At 41.7% G+C, this 6,384-nt stretch overlaps 1 long non-coding RNA gene across 2 annotated transcripts in view; it reads left to right on the forward strand.

Moving 5' to 3' along the window:
• The window catches only part of LOC143840678 (uncharacterized), a 67,902-nt gene extending 62,048 nt beyond the window's left edge, over positions 1-5,854 (forward strand). For both annotated transcript variants that reach the window (XR_013232307.1, XR_013232308.1), the window contains exon 3: positions 4,145-5,854. This is a non-coding gene — a long non-coding RNA (uncharacterized LOC143840678). The remainder of the gene's footprint in view (positions 1-4,144) is intronic.
• The last annotated feature ends 530 nt before the right edge of the window (positions 5,855-6,384 follow it).

Below are 6,384 nucleotides of genomic sequence, written 5' to 3' on the forward strand. Positions count from 1 at the left end.
GTCATTAAACCATAGCCACTCCCTTATGTAGACAGTAGATTATCTGTACTTCTTCCACAGCCCGTGAGGAGATCTGATTAGTTTCCTCTATGGAAGGATCGTCTTCCTCAAGGCATGCATATCTGTTTGTGTGGGTGATCACAGGCAGGGAGACTTCCAAGTATCTGAGAATCTTACTTTGTTTCAAGGCTGGGGCTAAAGTATCATTAAATGGTCTTCCTCATTTAATTCAGATATCAATATTTGTTTAAATTCTTGTAAGTTCTCATTTATAATAGAAAGGGAGACAAACAAAAAGTAATACTATCATCATTAAGAATAATTGTCTGTGCTCTTCATTCCTTTCTTACAAACTTTAAGACAATAAAAGATTAAACTATTCCCTGCATGAGCTTGATTTATAAGTAAAGTTCCTCTTTCCCCCCATAAGGGGGGGGGGGTAACAAAGCTATCTTAAATGGCTAAAGCTCATAGCTAAAATAAACTAAAACTTAAAATTGAATTAAGTTAAAAAGAAAAGAATTCAAGGAAAGCAGAACCAGTGTTCTAGCTCAGTGGTCCCCAACCTTTTTATCACCGGGGACCAGCCAACACTTGACAATTTTACCGGGGAGGTAGTCTTTTGCTGAGAGATGTCACTACCACCACCTGAGCCCCTGATCCACTTGCTTTCCCACTGGTGCCTCTGACTTCCCGCCGTCCGCTGGAAGGTGCTGCCAGCAGCAGCTGCACAGTGCCATGCCGAGGGGGAGCCCCAGCCATGGCGGCTGCTGGAGAGCACCAAAGGTGGGCCGGAGGCAGAGTGGCAAGGCGCCCTCGAGGCAGCAGCCAGGGAGAAAGACGAGGAGGAGCCACAGCCCAATACCAACTGATCCACAGACTGGTACCGGTCCCCAGCCCGGGGGGTAGGGACCGCTGTTACAGCTGAAAGTGCAGAGAGCACAATCTGTGAAAGAAAAAAAATGAACAAAATGCCAGCCTCTGTCCAGCCTTTGCTGAGCTACTCCCCAGTTCTTAAATCACAGACTGAAAGCCAAAGAACCCACCAAAAAACTCCCAGCAACAAATTAAGAAGGCTTAGTTCAACTTCACTCCGAGAATGGCTTGAAGCCACAAGGACCAATTAAGCATATCTATACTTAGCCTAAATGAAATAAAATACTTCCCAGACAGACCAGATACTCCTGTGCCACTCACTCAGACAGGAACTGGGACCATCAGTGAGGACACACCAACCAGATTATCTGTACTAGATAGAGCTAGTCAGACTTTTATTTCTTCATTTACCTATTTGTCATGGGATAACTGTTGATCCTGTTACATATTTAGTATGCTGTATATAGTTCACATAACTTTATTAAATTAATTAATACTAGGATATGAATTTGAATATGAAAGCCTTCTGCATAAATCTAAGTCAGCTGAATACAAAGTGATGGGCATGTTTTGTTTTTTTTAATGAATTTAAAAAAAATGTTGACCAAACTTGAATAAAACTAGGGAAAGGAAGCCTTTCAATTTCTGAGAACTACTTTTTTCCCATCAAGACCCTCAGAAAAGCATTTATAAAATGTTGGCTCTGTGGGTGGAATCAGTCTTAAGATGGCAGCTTTTAGGTCAATGAGTTTTGGGTTTTTTAAAACCCTCTGATGTTTACACCCTCAATTGTAACTTGCCCTGTAGGGAGAAGATAGATAACTACCTAATGTTTCCCTGGGAAGAGGTATATCCTGAAAAAGGATTTGTCTATATTCATATGAAAGAAGAGTCAAATGGGAAAGGGTTCTGAGCTTTTATTTTCTCATCTTGTATACATGTGCTTCCCATTTTAGCAGTTATAAGGGGTTAAAAATGCAAGAACCTCTCTTATACCCATTTCAGTGCTTTTATAATATGTACTTCTGCAATAGACATTTCTGTAAAGCCTTACCCTAAAAAATAATGTTGATAAACTACAGTGAAAGATGGAACCCTAGAAAAAATGTACACTGTTCAAATAGATAATCCCTGTGATACTTTATGGCTGAACAAGATGAATGAAAGCCATGGTTGAGGGACTTTTCCATCCATTTGACTTCTGTATCACAACCACCATTTTGTCCACCCTTAATACCGCTATAACTGCTATAGAGACAGACTGTGGATTTAGGATTTCAGCAGGATTATGGGTTTTATGGTATTTCATTTACAATAACTGGGGGGGGAGGGGGGAGACTGCAGACAGAATATAGCAGGTTAACAATAAATCCAGCACTTTATTAATTCTCCATGTGTAAACCATGCTTCAGTTGCATAATGTGATGCTGTGTTTTAGAAGTAGAGCTCATATCTCTTTCCTGTTTGGTACTACGGTGTATTTTGAACTGACATGCTCTGTCCTTCAATTTATATCCTCCCCATTCGTTTTACACAAGGAGTCTTATATTTTGCTTGATCAGAGTAGGTCTGTGTGTCTTTTTGCTTTTTTGGGATATTGATAAAACAGTAAAAATGTAAAATCACTAGCAAGGCTCAGGAGTAGTGATTGCAAGATGGGATTACCTCCTGTTCATAATGTTCTTTCATAATTCAACTGGAATTTGGATAGAAAGATGGAGAAACTCAACCAACCAGTTTTGTACAAGTTTGAGCTGTTAAATGCTGCAGCACAGATACATTCTCAATTTAATACATTCTCAATTTGGGCTGTATCAACAGGGGCATCACATCAAAATCACGAGATGTCATAGTCCCATTGTATACAGCACTGGTCAGACCACACCTGGAGTACTGTGTGCAGTTCTGGAGGCCTCACTTCAAGAAGGACGTAGATAAAATTGAAAGGGTACAGAGGAGAGCGACGAAGATGATCTGGGGCCAAGGGACCAAGCCATATGAAGATAGGTTGAGGGACTTGGGATTGTTCAGCCTGGAGAAAAGGAGGTTGAGAGGGGACATGATAGCCCTCTTTAAGTATTTGAAAGGTTGTCACTTGGAGGAGGGCAGGATGCTGTTTCCGTTGGCTGCAGAGGAGAGGACACGTAGTAATGGGTTTAAACTACAAGTACAACGCTATAGGCTAGATATCAGGAAAAAAGTCAGAGTAGTTCAGCAGTGGAATAGGCTGCCTAAGGAGGTGGTGAGCTCCCCCTCACTGGCAGTCTTCAAGCAAAGGTTGGATACACACTTTTCTTGGATGCTTTAGGATGCTTAGGGCTGATCCTGCGTTGAGCAGGGGGTTGGACTAGACGGCCTGTATGGCCCCTTCCAACTCTATGATTCTATGATTCTATGATTCAAGATAAATATCTTCCAATATTGAATTGCCCCGTCCCTGTTCCCCAAATCTAATCATTGTAATTTATATGTTATAGAAGTAAGTTGTGAATTACACTGATCAGGTATATAAAAATCACCTTTCTATCAGTTGTTTTTACCTTTCCTTGTTAAGAAACACATACTGAAATATAGCCATAGTGCAAAAGCAGGGCATCTAATTTCATTCAGACTGTCTTAGGTTCAACCTCTGCTGTTTTTAGATGAAAGGATCAGGTCAGAGATTATGTGAAAATTTTCTTCCTGAAAGCCACTGTTCTCAGAGTAGAGAGCCTACTACTCTCAGAGTAAACAATGCTCACTTTGCTAGAACTTTGTTCAGTATGTTTCATATGTATGAATGTTCTAAGTTTTGGGTGGAAAGATGAAAATATCTTTTTAACTGATCTTTTATTTATGTCATGAAATAAAGTTTGTCTCTGTCACCTATCCTGCCTTCCTTTCTTCTCTAAGAGTACACTAGAGCAAAATGGGGAAACGTGACATGTTGTTCTGCAATACTGTTCTTTGTTCTTCAGCTTTTAAAGTTAGTTTCAGACTAAATTTTCCCCTCATGGAAGACACTCATGTCACTGGAATGTCTCACTCCCTTTTACTAATTTCTATGTAACACTATTCCTCTGGACAGTAACAGCATGAGAGGCAAATCATGGGTCTACAGCAGGAAGGGAAAATTTACCTCACTTTTCATCTTATTAGAAAATTTAGTCTGAAACCAACCTTATATGGCTTTGCATCTGCTCCTCAGATAATTCTTAAATTGCATTTTTATTGGGACAAACCCAGTTCTTGCTATTAATGATGTTTTACTGCTTAAATCAATCTAAAGTTTTGTCCAGGCGTGGGCAAAGCAGCAGCAGACCCGAAACTCACCAACCCGATGAAGCAAGGGAAGTGGACTGAGGCACCAATGCAGAACACTCCACCAGCCTCTGGCAACCCAAAAGAGATGGCCCCAGTCAATGAACTAGAGGTGTAGGATGCGTCAGAAGCAAGGAACACATGCATGCGGCCCTGCCTGAAGACGGAAGCTGATGCCACCACCACCTCCTCCCAAGCCGATGCCTCCACCACAGCTGCCACCCTTCGCCCACCCAGACAGTGTGTTGGGGAGGGATGAGGGAAAGAAATGGGCAACTGGGGGGTGTTTGGGAATGGGGGGCATCAAAAAAATCTCCCACATCTCGCAGGCAAGGAGGGAAAGAAGGGGGAGAAGCAAGAGACAAGGAAGACTTACCTGAATCCACCGGTAGCATGGGAAAACAAATGGGGGTTAGATGCTGAGCCTCCCCCCGCCCATAGAAGGGGGTATGGGGAGGACAGGAAGTTAACCTCCCACCCATTTTTCCCCAAGAAAGTGCCAGGGAGGAAAGGGCCACCATCTAGAACCTGTGGGAAAAGAGAAAGGCATACTTACCCACAACAAATGGAACAGAAACATCCAGAGGAAGTGGGGGGTGGGAACAGGAAGAAGGCTCAGCTATTTTAATACTGAAGGGTGGAGTCACTGGAAAGGATAAAAGGAAGAGAGGGGGAAGCACCGGTGGTGGGTTGATGTGAATAGGAGTTGGAGAGTGCTGAGGTGTATGTGATTGCTGTGGCTGAAGAAATGGAATAAAACATCTTGCTCAAACGTTTGCACTGCAATTCCTCTTCTTTGGGGAAAAAGAAGGTTCTGGCAAGATGGCCTAAAGGGGAGGAGCCAAAAGGGGCAGGGCTCCAGATGCCACAGGTTTCCTCTCATGTTTTCATAGAAGATGAGTTTTATGTTTATCTTGACCAACAAATTATTTAGCAGTTTAAGTGGATTACCAGATTCTAGGATTGCTCTGGCAGTCTAAAACCTGAAAATTCCAAATCTTGTTTCCTCCCTGAGCCAAAAGGGAGGGCGGTATATAATTATAATAAATAAAATGCTGAGATCAGAAGGAAACCCTGTAAACATCCATACTGGTACATACAACATCAAAAAAGAACTATATTAATGTAGTAAATTCTTATTAAGGTAAAGGTAAAGCAGCTGTGCAAGCACCGAGTCATGTCTGACCCTTGGGGTGACGCCCTCTAGCGTTTTCATGGCAGACTCAATACAGGGTGGCCTTGCCAGTGCCTTTCCAAGTCATTACCGTTTCCCCCCAGCAAGCTGGGTACTCATTTTACCGACCTTGGAAGGATGGAAGGCTGAGTCAAACTTGAGCCAGCTGCTGGGCTCCAACTCCCAACCTCATGGGCAGAGCTTCAGACAGCATTTCTGCCGCTTACCATTCTGCGCCACAAGAGGCTCTAAAGAGGCTCACATTATGGTATGTGTTATTTTAGTTGGTGCTAATTATTAGCACCAACCAAAATAACACATACCATAATGTGAGCTTTCAAGCTCACCAGTTCTCTGGTCCATGGAAAATTGGGGAAATGTCAAAATCAATTTGTAGTTTTTAAACTGTTACAGAAACAATGTGAGGAGTATGGATAAGCACACAAAGCCAATCAATATGTAGAAATGAGGGATAGAATGCAATACCTCTTTGTCTTCATGTATTTGCCATTTGCCAATTGCTGAAAAATGTAGAGTTTTATCACATGACTATAGCTGGTGTGAACAGCTGTCTCTTTAAGAGGAGCTGATTATAATTAGCTTTTCCTCTGTACCTTGCCTTTCCCTGGTTGGCTTATTTGCTAATATTTTCAGTGAATAAATATAGTATGGGTTTCTTTATTATTATTATTTTTTAAAACTTCTTCTGACTTTGTTTTAGCTGTCTCAACAAACCCTCAGGGCTGGCATCCCAATTGTAAACACATCTGACTGATGCAGATCCAATTGTTACCAATAGCATTTATGTCCAAGAAAGTGTGTGTAGGCCTCAGTCATGCAAAATTCTGATAGCATTTAATGGGACTTCCGAGTTACAGGATTATACTGTGTAGTCTAAATGAAATGCATAACTGTCAGAAGATGAGTGTCAGTATTGGTTTCATGGTGAATAATATTTCCCGGACATGATACAAAATATCTCTGGAGTTTCTTCAATGGTAAAATTATTATAGATGATGCAGCTCTCTTATAGA

The sequence above is a fragment of the Paroedura picta genome, chromosome 6, assembly GCF_049243985.1.
Source record: "Paroedura picta isolate Pp20150507F chromosome 6, Ppicta_v3.0, whole genome shotgun sequence".
NCBI classification, from domain to species: Eukaryota; Metazoa; Chordata; class Lepidosauria; order Squamata; family Gekkonidae; genus Paroedura; species Paroedura picta.